The sequence below is a fragment of the Arachis hypogaea genome, chromosome 15 (assembly GCF_003086295.3).
Source record: "Arachis hypogaea cultivar Tifrunner chromosome 15, arahy.Tifrunner.gnm2.J5K5, whole genome shotgun sequence".
Classification (NCBI taxonomy): domain Eukaryota; kingdom Viridiplantae; phylum Streptophyta; class Magnoliopsida; order Fabales; family Fabaceae; genus Arachis; species Arachis hypogaea.
Genome location: NC_092050.1, coordinates 10,862,898 through 10,886,266, shown reverse-complemented (window position 1 = coordinate 10,886,266; position 23,369 = coordinate 10,862,898). Strand labels below are relative to the sequence as shown.

Genomic DNA, 23,369 nt, shown 5'->3' with positions numbered 1-23,369 from the left:
TCGCCACCGCCATCGCTGTTTCTTACCAGGTCTGCTCTTCCTTTTGGAGTTGGCCTCTGCTCTCCTCTGTTTCTCTTTCTCTCTATTTTCCTCTTGCACTTGGGGTCAAATTCATTCGTGGAGGACTCAAGTTCATCGTAGGTGAATACCAGAGGGAGGAGGCTATGGTTATTGTGCCTCTATTCTCTGTTGCTTCTACTTTTTGTGCTCACCAATGGTATGCCGTGCCATTTTTGTGTCTCACTATTCTTCTCTTTTCTATTTTGAGATTGTTATTTTTTATAATGTTGTTTTTAGTATTGTTGTTATTAAATCTGATTTATGAAATTGTTGTTGTTGTCGACACTGTTATTGTTGGTGGTGGAGGTGTTGTGGTAGAGTTAGAGTGAAGGATAAATTTAGAATATAAAATTTTAAACAAATATATTTTAGAAATAAAATATTAAAATTTCAGTCTCGGTTCCAAAAATATTCAATTCCTTGTATTATCACTTTTAGAAGTACAAAAAAATTGAAATTTTGAAAATAAAAACAAAAATTTTTATTTTAATCTTTAACTACTAAATACAATACTAAATCTTAGTCTTCCCAATATTTTAAAATAAACACTATTTTAAGACACAGATAAACTCATTTTTATAATCAATACCCACCCACAGTTGACTTTTGGTTTCTTGGTAAAGCAATAAAGCCACTCAATTATTCTCATTTAATTTCCCAACCAACCATGTCACCATCCACGAAAAAACCCATTAATTGTTCTCTCTTATTTTTCATTTTTTGGTTTAGTTTAGCCTTAGGGAAAAAAAAAAAAAAACCAACCGCAGCTTAACCTTAATTAAGCTGAAGTTGAAGTTGAAGATGGATTTCAGCAGCAGAAGCTTCAGGGTATCGAAGTCGCAACGCATATTACTCTCATCAGAATCTTTGAACCTGGAATGTGGTGGTTATGAGAGGCTCTCCCAATCAATGAGGATAATTGGGGAACACGATTTCAGTGATCCGAAAAGGAAGCATAGTAAGAAGGGTAATTTGGGAATTCTAAGCAAGTTTTTGTCCTTCACAAGTAGAACCTTCTCTTCCAGTTCCCACCACAAGGAGGCGGCAGTGGCGGTGAAGAAGGAGAAGAAACGGTCTGCTTGGCTTCCGGATCCTCAAAAGCGGTGGCCAATTCAAGGATGGTGAATATGAATGAGTTTTGCGATCAGACACGAATTTTATTTATTGCGTAACGTTTTGGTGTTGTAAAGAATGTAACGAGTATCTTTTTCCCATCTTCACGTCCATTTTAGCTTTTCACATTCAATTGATTATCCATAATAACCATATTCTATTATCTATCATTCTATCATCTATCATTCTATCATCTTTTAGAAAAATCCTCTATAGTTTGGATACTAACTAGAAAAATGATGTCTGATCTTAAAGATCTATACTGTTCACTTTACCAACAGAAAGGCCCTTTTATTACCACATGGCACGAGAGTAGGTCTCGCACAATGACATTGATGGGTATTTACGTTTCGATTAATTTACTTTTTATAAATTAAATATACAAAATAAATAAATATGAAATTAAAAAGTTTTGAATTCAAATATTCAAAATGGTAAAAATATATTTTTTTTATCAGTTATATATAATGAAGGACGTTTTAAGAAAGATTTGCTATTCTCCAACTCCTTTTTATATCGTTTTTTATAATAGAATAGATCATGGATAATATATTAGTACTAATTTACCTCAAATGATAATAATAATTAAAAGCTAAGGTCAAAATATGTTTACATTAAAGGCTTAATCCGGGTTTTTTTTTTTCAAGATAATAATAGTATTTTATTCACTAGAGAAATAAATATATAATTCAAAAATTAGGATAAGAAAAATAAAAAAAAATTCTCAAATATTTATAAGCTAGTGAAATTGTAAGAAGAAATTAACATAGAAAAGTAGATAAAAAAAATCTTAAGATATCATACAGGCAAAATAAATAGTTTTGGATTCAATTTAAACGATGCTAGCACTTTTTTCGAAGTCACTGGAAATGCTTAAAGACTCGCTGACACCTCTTCTAACATGTTCGAACAAAAATATAATATTTAAACGTTAATCTAGATTGATATTATTTTGTCGATTTTTAACAAATTGATGGTGGTTTGATTCTAATGGTCTGGGAGCGAAACCTACTCCTCTTTTGCAGGTACCAGTTCTATAAGTGTATCAAAGGTTCTCGAAGTAGACGAGTATTAGAATAGGAAATAAATTCGAAAAATGCCAAAAGGGTAAAAGAAGTGTAAAAGAAAAGATTCGAAAAATAGACCGACTGAAATCGAAATGACTTGTACTGAATTATAAAGAAAGCGATTAAAATGCCTTCGATTAGATCAAAGGGCTTTTGACAAAAAACTTAAAAGGTATTGAAATGTAAATTGGGCAAATAAGTAAAGAAGACTTTGAATGTAAATCTGACAATGAAATTAAAGGATGCTTTGAAGATAAATTTGACAAAGAAAAGTAAAGTTTACAGAAATTGTAAATGGAAAATTAAAGACAATGGAAGGAACCCTACAGAAATCGAACTCGAATGCAGATTCAGAAATTCGCTGGGGATGTGAGTGTGCTTGAGTGTATTTCTGAAGAAAAGTTCCAACCCTTATTTCCTAAAACTTACTAATATTTATAATCTACTTTCTATAACCGACCACTAATTGCATGGTGCTGCCTTGTATGCGCATTCCTAGGTAACCGTTCCCGCTCTTTTGCTAATGAACGTTACCAATAAATTCCTAACTCAGAGAAAGCCTTCAACTTCTTTACTTGTATAACTGCTCGATTCTCGATTCGGACAACTGTTCGATTCCTCATTCGAGCGCTTATTCGATTTGATAAGGTGTCTAAATCGAGTCTATGTCAAATAACTTCCAATTAATTCCCGCACGTGCGTCTTTTCGACCTTTGCTTCTTTCTTGACCTTTCACTAGCGTTTCGAATCAACTTAGACTCTCGAAAACATTTTCTGACTAACAGATATATATGCTGGGTTTTTCTGATAATTTACTAGTGAAACATAGGCTATATTGTGTGAAACTCATGCATGTTCCCAAAAGACGAAATCAAATTATTTCGTTCCCTAAATGAGTGAGAAACATATACGTTTCTTTATATGCTTCTGTTGTGGCTGATATTAGTGTTTTGAAATCCATCAAACATGTTCTAATTAGAGAAGCTCGTGTGATCGTCCTCCAAGATTACGACGTTATGTGATCACATGAAATGGAAACATTGTGTACACCGATGCTTTCTTGTAATTTTAAAGTTATAGTCACACTATAATCATTAATTAGAATGACCTATCCTAAAATACAAGATTATGCAACCTTTTCCATCATCAAATAACTCGTTCAAAAAATTTAAAACTAATAGAAATAATGTTAAGATTCTTTTTTTTTTCCTAAAAAATCAACTGAGATCTAATTCTAAATTTTTTTATCATAAAAAAATATGATATTATATTATAAAATTATTTATTCTAAAAATATAAACTAATAACAAAACATATATAAATAATCATATTTTAACACATGAAAAGGTCAATATCACCAAAATAAATGTGGAGTAATGATATAAACACATGCTCTCACTCTTGTTTCTTCACTTTTGCTGTTTTTTTTTTTCTCAATTTCATTTCTAACTTTTCTTTTTAAAAATATTTATATTCTTTGTATATAAAAAGAAATGGTACAAAAAACAAATCGACATATTCAAGCATCATTCTATGAATCACATAATAGAAATACGATACCAACACAGCAAAGTCTGCAAAAGATAGGATACTAGCAAAAGAAAAACAGAGACAATCGTAGACTTCTGCTAGAATAAGTTAATTATCATTTAAGATGGTGGGACTATTGAGATAGGTGTTCGCATTCTTTAGGCCGAAACAGTAGCAATGTATCATGGTAGTCCCCAGCATAGAAAGAGTAAAAAAAAGCTAATTCAATGTTGATCTCAACTTATTGAGAGCTACAAAATAATTAACTGAATATGAAAAAAAGAACAACTAATATAAAGTAAGGAGAGGGATGGGATGCGAGCTGGCCATTAACGATGAGGAATGTGAGGACCAGCGGAATATATTAGTTTTAACTATTAGTTTTAACTATCGGCTAGTCATTAATATTTAAAATATGAACTAAAAATATATTATATAATTACAAGAATAAAAAAATTAAATTAATAACTAAAAATAATAAATTCTACTGCTTTTTGAATATTCTTTAGGTAATAATAACTAAATTTTAATAACTAATTCTTTTTAAATATCTATAGCACATTATTTGTGTTTTTAAATATTTTTTACTATTATTAAAAAATAAACTCCACTCATCATTAAAAAATTCATTAAAAAAGTGCTCATTGATATTTTAAAAGTTGTACATAATTCTATCAATCCATATAATTTTATTAAGTTTATAGTTAAATTTTACTATTTTAAAATTTTTACACCAGTTTTAAATTTATAATCTCATCATTACTGTTCTAAAAATAACTTAATAGCATAAGCACTTTAACTGAATAGAATATGGTTAAAAAAATATATGATAAAAGTATAAAACAGTGATATGAAGTGGATGAAAACGTTTTAAAAATCTAATTACAAATTTGAAAACATAATAAATTACTAATAGAGTAATTTAACTTATACTTCTCTTAAATAACAAATGTAGACCCGGGTGGATTCGAACCACCATCCTCTCAAAGCACTATCAATGCTCTGAGCGCTCTACCGTTTTGAGCTTACAGATCTTTTACGCGAGCAAATGTCAAGATCGTATCCAAAACCTAAACAGGGAAATAACAAATTAATAACTCGACCCAAGAAGGAAACCCAAACTAACAATCAACAGCTTGTGTCTGCGGAAAAGATCTACAAAGAAAAAGGATAACGAGGAAAAGAAACGCAGGCAAAGAATCGAATTACAGAGCTGAGGACCGCGTCGGTCTTGGAAGTAAAAGGTAGGAAACTTCTGCAACTGTTTTGGCCCACAAGATTGTTTTCGTTTTTTGTCGGAGTGAGATTAGTGATTTTGTAACATCATACATGGATACCACTTTCAGAGTTTCAGCAACACAGTTTGGTTCAAGAACCCTAACAAATTTGTTTTTATACTACTACACAGACTCTATTGTTCAGGAGAAGGCTAGAAGGTCCAACTTTTACACAAAAAAAAGACTAAGAAAAAGACGAAAAAGATATTAATTATCGATGAAAAATTAGAATACACTAATTTACAATTTAGAAATAATTTACCAAGGAATCTCTTAAAACCACATAGAACACAGAAGGAATCATAGATTAGATATATAAATTTAACACACGATTTTGCAGCCTTCCACAGATAGAAATGAACCCTCTCAATCCTTTTAAAATAAAATATAATCTCTCACAACTAATTTTATAAACAAAACTAAAAATAAATGAGTGAAAACAAGTTAAAAATCACAATTTACACAATTTTTTTTCAATCGAGAGAATCCATTCCCTATAGTTATGGGGAATTATGATTAGCTTTGGTTATTAAAAACAATATTGCAACACTACAAATTTGACATATTTACCAATATTAAATTGGATAAATACTACCAAAATAAATCCTAATTTTTTAATCTGCCGACCAAAAAACCAAAATTTTGTACTTGGCATATCGTTTATGATCCGTATAAATACTTAGATTTTGAAAAATACACTAAAAAAATATTTTGATCAAAATTCATTCTCATGAATTATTTGAAGATATTTTCGGCCATAGCAAAAAACATAAACCTAATTCGTATAAAATCATCAGATTTAAATCTCATTTTTTCATAAATACTTGCAAACAAACCAGATTAATATCCAATTTCTAAAAAACTATATACATGTCGCACCAAAAATTAGTGACATTCTTGTCTGCATTTGAAAAATCAAGAAGCCATCGTAATATACTTAAAAATATCCAAGACCCTTAGCAGAAAAGCTGAATTTCAGAATCACAAAAAGCCATCCTCCAGAAGAAACATCTCACGGAAATTATCACCACATTCCACGAACATCACTAGATGTTGCGTAAGTGGCACCAGCCGTATCCAAAACTAATATCCAGCATTCGAAAAAGGCTAGATCCAATATATGTTTTGCATGTAACGTCAGATAAGTTGTACACTTCAAATTACCCGCGTAATTATGAGTATTTAACTGGTAGTCCCAAACATACAAATACATAGCAAAGGCATGAAAAGAGAGAATCTAATTCATCGGTTCAAAATTCACTTATCCCAAACAACACATTTCTATCCTAGCACAATGCATAGCTAACAAAAACTATCATTTGAATGAGAACTGGTTAACCCTCGAAATGAGAGAATCACCACAATTCACCAACAAGAACTAGCATTGCTTCATTTAAAAAAGGATCTACTGAATATGAAAATGCAACAAAACGGCATCAACTACCAAAGGATTTACTGTGTAAAGAAACAAAGGAAAAAAGAATAGGGGAGGGTGGGGGTTTAAGGCGTGCTTCGGTAAACATTACAGTTTTCCAGCTAAACTAAATATGTAATTCGTTAGACGAGTAAAATATTATAAACATAGAACATGAAACGTACTGAAATTGAAAGAATCTTCACCTTAATATATTGATGAAAGACTAGAAAACCATACTAAAATCATCATGTGGAAGCTTCGGTCCACTGCCAATGTTGACTAGTTTCTTTAAGACTTCAAAATCGTCAAGCAGCCGGGTTGCAACAACTCGAAAATGTTAATGCTACATCCCTCCTCAACACCAGATTTCCTCGAGCAATATTCCTGACAACATCGGCTTCAAAGAGAACATGTTTCTAAACTACAAACTTTTTACAGCCAGTGTTTTCTTCCTTTCCATTGAAGTACATCATAGTTACATAAACCCGTAGTAGAGCTATAAAATGCATAACTACCCCTATATTAATAGCTCGATGAGTATGAATGAAATTAATACCAAATTACAAAACTGTTGGTGCACATTTCCGTTGTTAATATAAAATTAAAAAAACGAAGATTGTACTATGAGCTATAAAAAAACGAAGATTGTACTATGAGCTATAAACTCTGAAAAAAAAAGATTGTACTATAAACTAACTGAGGAACAAGCGATAACTAACGAGCTGTTTTCATTCAAAATATTAATAAAAGATCAAGGTGTTAGAATTTGCATAATGATGTTGCTTCCATGTATATTAGGTAAATTATAAAAAGCATATATATCCCATATACCAAAAAACTACCGATAAAAACTACTTGATACTTCTTATTTAATTTACCAGCTCCTTTTAGGGTGGGGATGTTATTAGAAATTAGTTTTCCATCGAATTTTAACGGTGCATACGTAAGTATATAATGATCTAATGCGAATAACTGTTAAGATGATACCTCAATTATTGGAGCGTACGAGCATGCGTATCCGCTGGTGTTTCCATCCCGTCCGGTGTTGAAAGAGCAACAGATAGGTAATAAAAAGGGAGCAGAACGAAAAGGAAGCACACACCACACACAAGGGGGTGACCCCGGGCAACTCCCGTGCGATTCACCCCCCAAAACCAAATAAATTCTTTTTTTATTAACTTTGTTTGACCTGCCATGCAAGCGCACCTGTCATGGCAAAGGTCGGATGACAAGATCACTCAGGATTCCAAACCTCAAACCCGCTCAGCGTTATTGAGGTTCTTCATCCCGTAATCTACATCCACACACACTCGTCCTCCTCTTTAACTTCAAAGCATACACTAATTTTCTTTTACAATTTCTGAGATCTGCAACATAGGTTACGGAGTTCTTCGCCAGAACGAGCTTCGCTGCAATCGATCATGGTAGATCTGGAGACGGAGATATCAACTAGGGAAAAGCGGCAACAGATTGGTTTCTCTATGGATCTACGCTGTGTCCATCCGATAACCGATTCTCTGCCGTACCTGCAAAATACAACACCTCAAGAGCCTCGATAAACCCATGAACAAAGGACTTGCTACGAAACAGATTCCAAAAGCAAGACGAACGTGAAGCGCGCACCTCTGAACGTTAGATCTGAGGCAACGAGCGTCAGATCCTTGTAGAACCTGTAAAACAAAATTAAAACTGTAAAAACCTATCCATCAAAGCTCTACTAAGCGAAAATTCAATAGAAAATTGACCATACCCGAACAAAAGCACCATCGGCGTGTAGCTCTGGATCGGATCCATACAGATCTATGGAGAATAGGTGTATCAGAGAAAACGCGTGAACAAGATCTGACCTAATCTAAAAGACAAGGATAAGGATCAGGGGAAGCCGGAGATGAATGACATAAAGGAGGAAACCCAAACCTATCTTATATAATAGGGCTGTGTAGATCTGACGGTTGAGATTTGATTGTATTGACGGTAGGAGATTGTGAGGCGTGGAAAGTTAGGTGCGGTTCATTTATTTATCGGGTGGGGTAGCGCTGTCAGTGACGTGTCGCTTTTGAAAATAATAATAATAATAATGAGGGGTATTTTTGGGAAATAGTGGGGACAATGGCGGTGTCTATGTTTATCGTTCTAGTGTTTACCCCAACATACATAGACCGATAGACGGCAAAGATAAGCTGGCCAAAAGAACAATTCAAAGCTGCGTGATCTTTACGCCTAGAACTAGAAAGTTGAATTGCGTCATTTACACGATGGCATATGGGTTACTATCTAGAGTCCTCGTTAAACACGGCTCCAATTTCTAATTCACGTGCTTCCCGGAAGGAGAAAAAAAGAAAAAACAAGAGGCCCTGATTTTTTTAACTTTAACGAAAGATGAAGGGAAATTATCTACGTAACTACGTAAGTACTAATACAATGCAACCCTGTAATCCTTTGTTTTGTTGGGTCTAAACGCTGATAATACAATCTTTTGTCAAATAAAATTTCATCTTCAGGTCTTGTTGGGCTTCTTTGTCTTCATTAAAAATAGGAGAACAAAAAATAAAAGTGATAATGTTCACCAAAAAGAAAAACAAGCCTTGACAAAGTTTTTGCTTGGTGTTTTTGGTGGGTTGTTGGATGGTTTCAGTTCTCTCTTAACTTTACACACAGTTTTTTTCTTGGGCTGAATCATGCATTATTGGGTTACTGCACCATGATTATCCAACAACTTGATGGTTTTTTAAGGTAGCGTTTGTTTGTAGAGACACGACAGAACAGAACACTGAGACAAAGACAATAGGACAGAGACATTAAAAATTATGTTTTGTGTATCGTGTTTGGATACGATGGATAGGACACTAATGTAATGTCTAGTATTATGTTTGGATACACATGGACAGGACTAAAATATTATATAAAATGACTAAAATAGTCATGTGATTCCAAATTTTTGAGTATAAACTAATTTAATAAATAATAAGAGTACGTAGGAGTACAGACAGTGGGAACTTGAAAAAAATATTTGAAGCAGTCAAAAATTTTAATAAAAAATTATATAATAATATTTATATTAAAATAAAATTTATAAATATAATTATTTTTTTTAAATTTATTATTAATATGTAGGAATACATATAGTTAATATTAACAAAAAAAATCTGAGTTTGATTAATAAAAAATTTCATTTAGGTTAATAAGCCAAATTAATTTTAAATACAAAATCAGTTTTAAAAAAAGAATCCATTTTTAAATGGAAAAAAATTAATTTTTGCACATAAAAATCTATTTTTATTTAGAAAATTAATTTTTTTTATCTAAAATTTTATTTTTCTTTCAAAAAATTAATTTTTTTTAAATTATATAAAATCAATTATAATTTATAAATTATTTTTTAGCATTTTAAAATATCAATTTTACCTTTATAATATTTATCTTTTAAAAGTCTCCAGACTAATTATTTTTGTTATTATTTTTATTACAAATAAAATAATATAATATAAAGTTAAAATGATGTTGAAGTAAGAATGATAAGAAAAAAGAAATTATTCAGTCCAATAAAAATTTTTATAAAAAAGAGAGAGTACCTGAGAAAAAAGAGAAAGAAAAAGAACGTAGAGATAGAAAAAGAGCATGGAGTAAAAAAAAGTACTTTCTAAGAACAACGCAAAATAGAAAAAATAAGAAGGGGTAACAGTGGAATAATAAAAAATAGCACCATGGACAAAAAAGAAAAAAAATTCATAAAAACGTCCGTGTCTCTCTTCCAAATCCGTGTCCATCATTGTCCTCCGTAAAAGAGTGGACACAAAAGTATTAAAAACTGTCCCGGAGACAATATGTTCAGTATCCATGTCTTTGCTTCCAAACGCTTTTTAAGAATGTGCTGTCCATGTCTCCGTGTCGTGTCTCCGAAAACAAACGCTACCTAAAGGTTAAAAAACTTCCAACCCAACATATGGTTAAAAACTTTAGTTAACTAGCACGGTAATGTATGTTGAGAATTCAAATCTCTCTTTGTGCATATAGTAATTTACTGGCCAACGACAGATCTTTAATAAAATTTAGATACTAAATAAATAAAATTTTAGCTGTTTGTGTTTATTTTTTTATTCTCAAATATTATTACTTAAAATATTGTTTTAGAAAATAGCAATACCATGACAAAAAAATAAAAGTAAATGATATTCTCTTTTAATAATTTTTTTTCTTAACCCTTATAACTCGGATGACGTCAGTTATACCTCAGATTCTTATTCAAAATATTTTAAATAAAGATCTGCCCAATAAAAAATGGCCTCCACCTCTCTCGAACTCGAACCAAAACTCAGAAATGATGGTGAGAGGTTGGTTATCTTGAACAACGATAAATAGCAGCACTAGCAAGGCTAAAGGGAAGAATCGGAGAACAAATCACAATCTTAATACGTTTAGTTTACTTATTTTCACTTTAAGAGATATATTATTGACTTAAACGTCAAAATCCTTTTTGTAAATTCCACGTCCAAGTCAAAGCTCTGTGGATCTCCTATTTTTGCTGTGCCGAAAACGTGAAAGCATTTATCAAGAAGCAATGACAAGCTATAGTTAGAAGAGTATTCTTGACGAAACATTTGGCGCTCACCGTGGGACTGAATTTTAGCGTTACCCCACAAATTCTCTTTCTTTCTTTGTTTTACTTCTTTTTTTAGAACTCCAAGCATGGACAACGATGCAGTAACACCACCCCCCTCGCACTCATGCTGAATTAGTAGATATGAATACTCCCTCCATGCGGAAGTAAAGAAAATGCCCGACCTTCTAGTGGGTAGAATAGGTGGGGATAAGGAGGAGGGTGAGAAAAAGAATGCAAGCAAGGAAAATCCTGAGGATGAACATCATTCTGAAACAAATACAACGATGGAAGTCACTCCCCCGAAATCCACAAAAAGAAGAAAAAATCCTTTTCTCGGCAGAAATAATGAATTTTCAAATGCCGAAAAATTTCACACTCCCAACAACATTAAAACCATATGAGGGGTTCTGCGACCCCAAAACCTACAGCACTAAATTTTAATCCATGATGCTTTTAAATGGCGCTTCTAATCCAATCTTATGTTGTTCGTTTCCAACTTTTTTGGATGGAGCTACTTTATTATGGTTTTCTAGTTTGCCTGCAGGTTCAATTTCCAGCTTTGAAGAGTTTGTCGACTTATTCATCAACAATTTCGCAGCCTCAAAGATCTACGTCCATAACTCTAATTTCGTCATCACCATCAAGAAATGTCAATATAAGAGCTTGAAATATTACATGACAAGGTTTGCCACCATGGCAATGGAAATTCCTGATCTCTGTCCGAATGTGCACCTAAATGCCCTGAAGAGCGGTCTCTGCCTGGGAAGATTCCAGGAGACTATTACAGTCACTAAATCTAAAATATTAACTGAGTTTCGAGATAAAGCATCAAAGCAGATAGAGATTGAAGAACTCAGAGAAGCTAGAAAATCTGAAAAGCAAACACGCCGAAGAGAAGAAGACAAACATGGGAAACCAAATCAAATACAAGAACAAAAGAATCCATTCAAGTTGACACCGATGTTTGACTCATATACAAAGTTCAATACGAAAGGAGAAGACATGATAAAAGAAATCCTAAGATCATAAAACCATACAGCAGAGCAGGAACTTATCAAGATCAGAAGTATGTGAACAAGAGCAAGTAATGCACATTCCATCAAAAGTTTGACCATACAACCGATGAATGTGTAGCAGCCAAAGACCTATTAGAAAGACTGGCAAGACAAGGATTGGTGGACAAATATGTCAACGACAGAATTCAAAAATACATAACAAACCCTGCAACAGATCAACCAAACTTTAACTCAGCATCCAAAGACAAATGGAAATGGATTATTCCACCTGAACTTCCCACAAGAGGAGTCATTAACTACATTTCAGGAAGTTTTGTAGGGGGGGAATCATCAGCTCGGCTAGAAAATGAAGTTAAGAACAATGCTAACCATGGAAGGATCTTCATCAACACAACAGCAAACCCTCCCCACCAATCACATTTCCTTTGATGCATCGGGTTTCAAGTCACAATGCCCAAACTTAGATGATCCTGTTGTCATCTCAATAAACATTGGGGACTTGACAGTTAGAAAGGTCTTACTTGATCCAGGAAGCAATGCCGATATATTATTCCACTCAACTTTTCAAAGATGCAACTTAATGAGAAAGCTCTACAGCCTTCAACCAGGGAATTAGTAGGCTTCTCTGGAGAAAGATTTCCCGTGACAGGTTATCTTTGGTTAAGACCTACACTAGGAAAGCATCCATGCTCGAAAATCCTAGATATTCGATTCTTAGTGGTTGACTGCGTCAGCCCTTATATTGTTATTTGGGACGACCATCCTTTAATTCTTTCGGAGCTATTGTTTCTATAGTTCACCTATATGTAAAGTTTCATGTGTAGAACAACGTTATTGCAACTGTACATGCCAACTATATAGATGCAAGACAATGTTGCAAATGCAGGTTTGAAATTGAGACCACCATCAACAGAACAATTCAATAGATTAACTTTGTCTAGAATACAGACGACATCCCAGCCCTAGCCGAGCTTGACCCCCAAGACGTCTCTAGCCGACCAACACTAATGGATGAGTTGCACAAGGTACAATTCACTGAATTTGAATTATGTGAAAATCTTGTGATTAGATGGAATATAGCTTGTATGAATTGATTGTGGGGTGAGATAGAGCTAGCCCGGTGAAATTTTGGCACAGGGTTGAACTCCTTGGATCGCTTTAGTGTGGAATTGGTGGAGTTTGAGCTAGTGAAGGTGAGAATTGCCGTAGAAGAGTTTCTGAGGTTGAGACCGCCGTCAACGAAGGTACGGGTCTTAATTTCGGATAGATATTGTGTAAAACTTTGTGAAAACCTAGATTAATTGCCCCTAGGTTAGTGTTAAATGAAAATGATTGATGATGTACTCGAAGAATGATTTAGGATAAATGGTGGATTGTGAATTAATTGGTTATGTGAATTTGGTGTTTGATGAATGCCATGTCATAGTATGAATGAAATTGAATATATATAATTGATTTGGTGTGGTATGACTGCCTATATTGGCAATTGATATGGAAATTGGGCCGAAGACCAAGATAGGGTGAGATATCCCATATAAGGTAAGTCACGGTAAGTGATGAATTTTCCATGAGTGAATTGTTGATTGGAATAATGAGGATTTGGTTGTGTGATTGGATTGTTAATGTGATTATTGATAAAAAAAAACTTATGAAATTAGAAGGAGTATGTTTTAACTTTCTTGATTAGGTGTGGAATGGAGATAAGATGAAAAATGAGTATTGAAATGCATAGAAGTGGTTTTAGAATGGTTTGAAAATGAATTGAACTGAATTTTGACCAACTTCGGTGCGTCATAACTTGGTGCTCAAAACTTGAATTTGTGTAAAATTTATCTTAAATTGAAGCTAATGAAAAGAACTTTAAAATGGTTTAAGAATGGAAGAAATCAAAATTTTATAAAGAAAAATATGAACGAATAAAAATTGCTATAAAAATATGAAATCTGAAACTTTGCAAAAAATCAGAATTTCTGGTTTGCGTGCCCATGCACACTATGGTGTGTGCACACAACACAGAATAGGCAAAAAGGCTCATGCGTACGCACGAGGTGTGAGCGTACGCACAACAAGAAAGTTTTGCAAGGCGAGCATATGCATGAGACGGGAAGTGCCTTTTGATGTGTGCGTGTGCATAGCAATATACGTACATACAGGCCCTATTTTTGTGAATAAGTTCTATTTTTTACTGTTAGGCCTTTCCGGCATGCTTGTAAACCCTAAATGAACCCCGATAACTCATTTTTAACCCTGGATAGGGTATGACTAAGTCCAACGAACTAAATTAATTATTTCCGAAGTAACCACTTAGTTAACCGGATGAGACATTGCAGGGATGGTGGTTTTATCCCGCCCGCGGTGAGGATAGAGGTTCTATCCCGCTCACATGTTAAGGAATTAAAAAAATTGATATATAATTGGGGTTTACAAATTCAATTGATGAAATGGATAACTAATTGTGGGGTAATGAGCTAAATCACCTATTAATTACTAAAAGACACCATAATGACTGTATGGCCTAATTGGCTATGGTGGCAAGGGCTGGGTGATGGAGCTCGTGTATTAATTGAATATCTATTTATGGCAAGGTTTGGGTGTTATCCCGCTTGCGTATTGAATTAAATTTGTTTTGGCACCTACACTGAGCAAGGAAGGAGGTCTCATCCCGCTTGTTTCAAGGTTGCGATGTGACGTGGGAACGGCGATACGTAGCGCCCACGTTCTCTCGGATGAAAGGTGCGATGACACTCTCTGTTGATGTGAGACAGCACTCTCTGTTGTTTGACATGTTTATACCTCTGGGAGAATGTGAGATGGCACTCTCCATTGAGTTAATGGTACCACGATTGATAATTCCTCCCAGGGATGCGCTTCGAGAGACCGATCCGGTGTGTTAACCAGATTTTGTGTCGGATTTGGCATAATAATCGACACATGAGCTCATGGCCAGTAAGACAAGCATGCATCATCTGCATTTATATGACATTGTTTGAGTATGCTCATCGTATTTGGTTTACCTATGTGATTAATTTCCTGCTTAACTGCTATTTGCCCTATTTGATGTATTTGTCTTTGTTTGCGCTTGATTTTCCTACTTGTGTTTGCTACTACTCTTAAACAAATTACTGAACACTGAATTACTAAGTTGGAACCTTTGTAATAATGAGAAGACTAATGACTTGCATTGAGAGGAATTGAAAATCTGAGATCACTTATTAGCTGAGATTTAGTTTTTGATTACCCTGTTTGGTTTAGAAAGGACCCTAGACTTGAACTTTGGGTTGATTGGAGTATAGGATTGTCTAGTGGGTTCATATCTTTTTACATAATCTCTATTTGGAATTATTACCCTATTGGAAACCTTTTGATTCTCACCTGTTTTGAGAATTGTTTATTTTACAGATACAGGATGTGATGCACCTCATTGAGCGTGCTGGTTTCCTCTCGGAAGCGAATACCGTCCTTTGGGATTTTCCATTTTGCTTTAGATGTTATTGTTCTCCACTTTTGTATATTATAACTATATATCTCCTTTTGAATCCTATGTATGTATATGTGTGTGTGTACGTTTCGTTCATTTCTGTTTGTCGACGCTTGCTATCTTCAATATTTCAAGTGCAGTACGACTTTTGTTTTGTTATCTTTTTTCACAGGCTCCTAGATATATTACTATCTTTCAAATATATGTATGTATTTTTCCTTTAGACGTCGTAATGCCTCACAACCCTGATTACGACTATAGCGAAAGGCTTTGTATGGTAGAGTGTTACATATTCAGATACTGATGCATCCCGAAGATCACGAAAAAACCAGATTCCTAACTGATCACGGTAATTTTTGCTATAAAGTAATGTCTTTTGGACTTAAAAACCCAGGAGCAACATATCAGAGGCTGATGGATAAAGATCAAATTGGACAGAATATAGAAGTTTGCATCAATGATATGGTAGAAAAATCAAAATCGGAAGAAACCCACCAGGCCAACCTTCACGAAGCGTTTCAGCAACTACTAAAATACAATATGAGGTTAAACCCGGAGAAATGTGCATTCGGGGTACACGGTGGCAAATTCCTCGACTTCATGTTAACACACCCTCTGCTCAGCTAGAAGTTTGACCTTGACATGCCCTATGACACACTGCTATCCAAGCTTTACTTCACCCCGGCAGAGGCCAGTATCCTTTTTCGACTTATCCTCTGAACGTGGCAGAGCTGATACCGGAGTCTCCGATCATTGATATACCTGAGTACTGACCATGGTTCAACACCGATGAGGATCAAGTGGTCTCCGATATACCTATGCTCAATTCTCCACCACCATCCTCTGCAGCCGATCCAGGGTTCGATGGGCTAGGGGTTCTCGAGAGCTCTAGGTCGACACCTTCATCAGAGTATAGCTCAGAGGCATGGATCGATCAGATGATGGAGGACTTGTACTCTAGTTCTTTCAAGACCGGAGAGGAGGACTCCACATAGGATGTCAGCAGCAACAACATCATAGGCACATTAGAGTGATTCTCTCGTTTCAACATAATGTGTCAACAGCTTTCAGATATCCAGTATCGATAGTAGTAGTAGTAGTGGTCCTTGCCCTCACTTTGAATAGACTTTTTTGAGGGCTAGCTCTTTTGTATATATTTAATAAGTAGAACGGGTCCCAAGTTAGGGTGGCTCTTGTGAGCCGAGGCCTGTAAGTATAAATAATAGAGTATATACATAGAATAATAAGCAGTTAGGTATGAACTTAGGTTATGTAATAAACTAAGCCTATTGGCGTTTCATGTATGATATGATTGTGCTTTGCTATGCTTATCTGTTCTTTGTATTATCTGCTTAACTTACATTTATTTTAACATATTCTACTAGATACGTGATTCTCGACTAGCGCTATAGCCTCATATTTATATATGTAATATATAGTCTAGAGTTCCCAAAGTCAGCTGAATAGTAGCGCCTAGCTGCTAGCCTTGGTCATGACGAACTAGAAGTTGGATCGTTACACCCCTACCAGCTCTGTTGTTCGACCTATACACAATAGTCTCGAAGCAATTATGCAACAAACAAATGATAAGATCAGACTAAATGAAAAATAAACCACCATATAATTAAGATACTATAGTATCTACCTGCATATACTTCCCAATACTCTCTCTCCCCACATTCTTCAATAACCTCACGTTGCTAGCATGTTGGATGACCTTATCAGATAGCTCCACAATAAGAAACTATTCACTCCATAAAGACTGTGCGCCGGCACCATCAATGAAACCATGAAGCCTCTTTTGCCTGTCAAAAACAGACCTACCTCCCATTTCCACATCTAACTCCTCCCTAGAAAAAATCTCTGAAGACTTATCTGAGTCAAACCGTTTTCTTTTCACCTGGTGAATAGAACGAGCAGTTAACTGAGCAGTGTCAGTGCCAACTTCCTTAACCACACCAGAAGCAAGACCCTCTTTGTCAACTTTCTTTTTTTGGCTTAGAAAAGATTGCAGACGAGAAGTGGTCAAATTCAGAATCCTTTCACCTACAACACAACCGAAAATACACATATCAAAATAACATTATTGTACAACAAACTCCCTAAAACCATTCACTTACCTATATAATCCTCTAGTGCCTTCTTATCTGATTCCACTTTTAACAACTCACAAATCGATAACAATTTTCCTACTGCAAAATAATCTACCAAGAAATCCAAAAATAAAATTTTCTCATCACTCCTCATGGTAGCCTCCAATATTTGCATTGGCTCCAGACACCAATACAAAGAAAATTTTTTACGTATTTCGTCATCTAAAAAGAAGGGACACTCGATATCTGACGAATGAACCTTCACAAACATAGCTCTAAAATTTTTAAACGAAGATTTATACAAAATAAACAAAGAACGACCTGGATAGCTACTAAGATTAATCCAGAGACCTTTTCGCACACCTTTAGATTGGAATAAGGGGAAAAAGACATTTAGTGAAGGGAAAACTCAAGAAAATCCATTAAGCATTCAAAAGCTTGCAAAAAAAGCCCATGAATTTGGATGCAGTTGCGAAAGGGGCATGATAAACCGCTATTTTACGGTTTATTTTGTATTAAATTGAGCGAATTTTATCCATTATTCTCACACTTATGCATATAATTCGCATGTTTTACATTTTCCTTCCTAATTTTGTGATATAGTTGAAAACATGTCTCCTAGGCCTTTAAATTATCAATTTTTGATTCTCCTTTATTACCATTCGATGTCGTGACGTGTTTGTGAAGTGTTTTTAGATTTACAGGACACGAATGGCTTGAAGGATGAAAAGGAAGCAGCTTAAAGTGGAAGGAACACAAGAAACTAAGGAGTTGAGAAACGACGAGCGACGTGCACGCATGGCTGACGCGTGCGCGTGACTTGGAGCATTTTACAGCGACACGTACGCGTGACTGACTCGTACGCATGACTGAGCGTCACGTGCTGCATTACACAGAAGACGCTGGGACGATTTCTGGGCTTTTTTTGGCCCAGTTCCAAGCCCAAAAACACTGCTTAGAGGCTGCAGAGTAGAGCTGGAAAGGGGGAATCAATCATTCACACATTCATACACATTAGTTAGGTTTTAGATGTAGTTTTCTAGAGAGAGAGGCTTCTATCTTAGTTTAATTTAGTTTTCTTCTACTTTTACTTGTTTTAGCACTTTAGTTATCTACTTATTGATTCCTTTGTTTTGCCCATTTAATTTATGAACTCTTCATGTTAGATCTAATTTTCTATTTAATACAATTTGAAGTATTTCATGTTTATTGCTTCTTCCTTTATTTGTTATTATTGATTCCTTGCAATTGTTGGTTTAGATTTTATTATTTCTTATTAATTTTCTATGTTTCTATTTCATACCCTCCAAGCGTTTGATAAAATGCTTGGTTGGATTTTAACTTAGAATTTTATATTTTTAGCTTGGATTGATTAATTAGAGACTCTTGAATTGTCAAAATCTCTTGTTGGTTGGTGATTGAAACTTGCTAGTTAGCTTGAACTTCACTAACTCTAGTCTTTGATTAGGACTTGTGAACTCAAGTTGATTTTCTCACTTGACTTACCTTCAATTGTTAGAGGTTAACTAAGTGATAGCAAAAGGCAATTACCATCACAAGTGACTATGATAATGGGGATAGAAATTCCAATTATCAATCCTTGTTAGGACTTTTCTTAATTGTTATTTTATTTCCTTGTTATTTACATTACTTATTCCTTATTTCAAAATCCAAAAAGATACAATCTCATAACCAATAATAAACTACACTTCCCTGCAATTCCTTGAGAGACGACCCGATGTTTAAATACTTCAGTTAATTTTATTGGGTTTGCTTAAGTGACAAACAAATTAAATTTGATTGAGGTTTAGTTGTCGGTTTAGAACTATACTTACAACGCACTTATTTTTGTGATTCTTTACCGACGATTTTTCCCCCAATCAGGGCAAAGTTTAGTTGTGTTAATACGTTACATTCAAACTCTGAGAAGTAAAATTTTAAACTTAACTCTGTCAAACAAGGGGTCTACAAGTAGAAATAAGCTCAATCCCCTGTTCTTTTGCAAACCTCTTTTTTCACCGCTGCAGGGAAGTAACTCCACGCCAACAGCCACACCAGTCTTTATTAAGTTTACAGCATTGAGCCCACGCAAAAACTTGGCATTATTGAAAGATGAAGTACGATGCTTCACATCAACGTGAACCCACCCAAAAATATAATCTTTTTTTACTTCTACCACCTTATCTTTAGCCATCACCGAAAGAAGCAAAAAGAAAGGGACAAGAACTATTAAACTTTTCCTTTTTCAAAGGAAAAGAAGGTGTTACGATGGGTACCGGAGATTAGTGGGTTGGACGGCGTTGGTTGGCCCAAACGTATGAAGGAGGAGGATTTCAAGTGGATCTGCAACTCGGTGCCCTCCATCCGACTTGTGCGTGCGAAAGAATGGGGGGTGGTACCTGCAAAGATACTCCAATGCCTAAGTCAGCAAGGGTGTGAGCAGGTCTAGAGAGTATTGGGCTTAGAGATACCTGAGAAGTGTCAGTGTATTTATAGTGGTGAACCAATAACCACCGTTGGAGTAGTGCCACTTTTTTAGGGTGTTAACCGTCCCTTTATCTTAGGGAAGTTAAGATATGGCTTGTGGAAGTGGTTAGAGAGATTCTAGGGGCAGTTATTCATTCAAATGAGTGCTTATCTACCAGCTAACCCTCATTCCTGACTTCTTTAGAGCAAGTCGTGGCGAGTACCGATTTCCTAAGACGAAGATTGGTACTGGGTGAGGCCCAACCCTTTGGATTAGGCCTTTCGCTTGGTTCTGGGCCTTTATTATTGGGCCAGGGTATGAACAGTGCCCCTACTCGAGCCCAACTTCTCTTTAAGATTTGGGTTCGAGTATTCTACTCGGGGTTGTAGCCGACTTGTTGGAGGACCGACGTGATGGTCTGAAGCCGACGTGACTTTTTGTGACCTTTTGGTTCTGACAGTTACGTCTAATCAAGCGTCGTGTCCGTTAGGGATGTGCGTAGGAATTAATGGCCTTGGTAACGGTGCGTCTTTAATGACTGCCCCGTTTTTATCATTGTGCCCCTAACGTACTTATAAATACTTTCCCTCTCTTTCATTGTTTCGTTTCTGCGATTTTTCAAATTTTCTCTTCATTCGTTCGTGCTGCACCTTTGCATTTTCGAAGGCTTTTACTTCCTCCAACCCTCATTTTCGGATAAAGGTTAGTTCTTTCTGTAACATGCCTTTCTATTTTTATACCTTTATTTTGTAGGTAGATGGGTTTGTAGACTTTGGTTCCGTATTCCCTCCCTTTAGAGACCGTGTTTTTTATTTTCCTTTTCGTTTTCCCTTGTAGGTTTTTGTCACCCTTTTAAGAAAAAGAAATGGCTTCCGTAGATGTTCTTTCTCAGTGGGTTGATGTCACGGTCCTAGGGGAGGAACCCTCGGTCGATACTGAGTTTATTACCCATCTTCGCACTCACCACAGAATTTGCGCATCTGAGGAAGATGAGCCGAAGTATGAATTGGTAGTCCCGGGTCCAGAAGACCGGGTTTGCTTCGGGAGGGTCAATGAGGCGGCCCCTCATTTTTTCTTTATGTACGAGTGCATGATCACCCGTTTGGGTGTTTTTCTTCCTTTTTCAGACTTTGAGATGTCTGTTTTGCGTCACTGTCGAGTTGCCCCTACCCAGCTTCACCCCAATTCTTGGGGTTTTTTGAAAATTTATCAATTTATCAGCCAAGCTCAATGCAACATGGAGGTGGACTTGAGGAAAACAGCGTAGGGCAGCTATCAAAAGTTTTTTGAAGATCTTGTGGCTGTGAAGAATGATCTGCTGAATTCTCGGAAGGCCTATGCTGAGTTAGAGGACTCTATTGCTGATGGCGCCGAGGAGGCTTGGAGGGTCTTTAAGGAGCAGGTCGGAGTCATTGCTCCTGACTTGGACCTTTTTCCTTTAGATCCCGACAAAGTCGTCATTGATGGTGCCATTGTGGATCCTCCTGTCCCTGTGATTGTTTCCGAGTCAGAATTGAAGACTCGGGGGCAGAGGATCATAGAGTCCCCTCCTCGTCCTGAGGACGCTCCGAGCTCTTCTACTATTCCTCCGACTTCCTCTTCACCTCCTATGGATGCCTCTCTTCCCGGTCCCGGTGGCGCTCCTCCTGACTCTGGTGGTGGTGATCCGTCTATTCCTTTTTCGAAAAAATAGTTTTGTTGGCTATACGGGGGCTCGGCCTGTGGGCCCCCCTTTTTTTAAACTCTTTATGTTTGTTTGTTGAACAATTTCTTCTGGTCTTTTAAGGCCATAAACAAAAAATACCCTTTTTGATAAGGGTTTAAGTTAAAATAAGTATCCTTTTTTGGATAAGGGTTTAAGTTACCTTATGTGTGCATGCTTTTTTGATAGTGATTTTTCGAACTCTCCTTGATCTTTTCTAAAAAAAACCTTTTCTTCGGCTTGTCTGTCTTTCTACACCTTTTTGTTTTAAAGATTTTAAGGACAGCTTTCTGATCTTTTCCTGGGTTTTTCGATCTCTTTTGTTTATTCCTCGCACTCAATTTTGTTTTATTGAGTTTTTATGACTTAGGTTATTTTTGCGATGCGTTTCGTTATTTCTCGGCTTTTCCGACTTGTAAGTCAGATAATTTCCGAGTTTATTACGATCAACTTTTATAACTTCTTTACACCGACTTGTACCTCGTCGTTTTATCCTGACGACCATCTAGGTCGGTTCATGGGATTTTCACGTTTTGTCGAGCTTAAGTCGGCGCGTTTCGTCGAAAGAAAAAACAAAGAAGGAATTTATAAGAGATATTTGTAAGATGAAAAAGATCTTTATTAATTGGGGAGGTACTTTATTGCTACTAAGGGTTTTTGACAGTTTATTTCCCTTAGCCCCTACTATGATGCCTCGTTAAAAACCCTTCTCCAGAAAAAACCCTTTGATTTTGGGAAAAAATCATGAAGTTGGGAAAAGAGTACATCAGGGAGTAGAGTTCGCTTTCAACTGTAGTACCTTTTCATGTTACAAGCATGCCACGACCTTGGTAATTCGGTGCCGTTCAAGTCGGTCACCTTATAATAACCTTTTCCTAAGACCTCATTGATTTTGTAAGGTCCCTTCCAATTTGCAGCGAGTTTTCCTTCCCCTGATTTGTTGACTCTAATGTCGTTTCTGATCAAGACCAAGTCGTTCGGGGCGAATGCTCTTCGAATGACTTTTTTGTTGTACCTTGTAGTCATCCTTTGCTTCAACGTTGCTTCTCTTATCTGGGCTTCCTCTCGGATTTCAGGGAGCAAGTCGAGCTCCTCTTTGTGCCCCTGTATGTTTCCGATCTCGTCATGGAGAATCACTCTTGGGCTTTGCTCGTTGACTTCTATTGGGATCATGGCTTCTACGCTATAAACTAGTCGGAATGGTGTTTCTCCAGTGGCGGATTGGGGGGTCGTCCTGTAAGCCCATAGCACTTGTGGGAGCTCTTCAGCCCAGGCTCCTTTTGCATCTTGTAATCTCTTCTTTAGCCCTGCCAGTATGACTTTGTTGGCTGCCTCGGCTTGCCCATTGGCTTGCGGGTGCTCCACCGAGGTGAACTGGTGTTTGATTTTTATACTGGCCACTAGGCTTCTAAAGGTAGAGTCGGTGAACTGGGTTCCATTATCTGTAGTAATGGAATGAGGTATCCCATACCTTGTGATGATATTTTTGTAGAGGAACCTCCGACTTCTTTGTGCGGTGATGGTGGCCAATGGTTCTGCTTCTATCCAC

General features: G+C 36.0%; 1 long non-coding RNA gene across 1 annotated transcript; it reads right to left on the bottom strand.

Annotated features, from left to right (window-relative positions):
* Window positions 1-6,411: 6,411 nt before the first annotated feature.
* On the bottom strand, window positions 6,412-9,075 carry LOC112749167 (uncharacterized). Its single transcript, XR_003175073.3, has 3 exons — window positions 8,215-9,075; window positions 8,088-8,134; window positions 6,412-7,990 (listed from the first exon to the last, which is right to left on the bottom strand). It is a non-coding gene; the product is annotated as an uncharacterized lncRNA (long non-coding RNA).
* Between the last annotated feature and the right edge of the window lie 14,294 nt (window positions 9,076-23,369).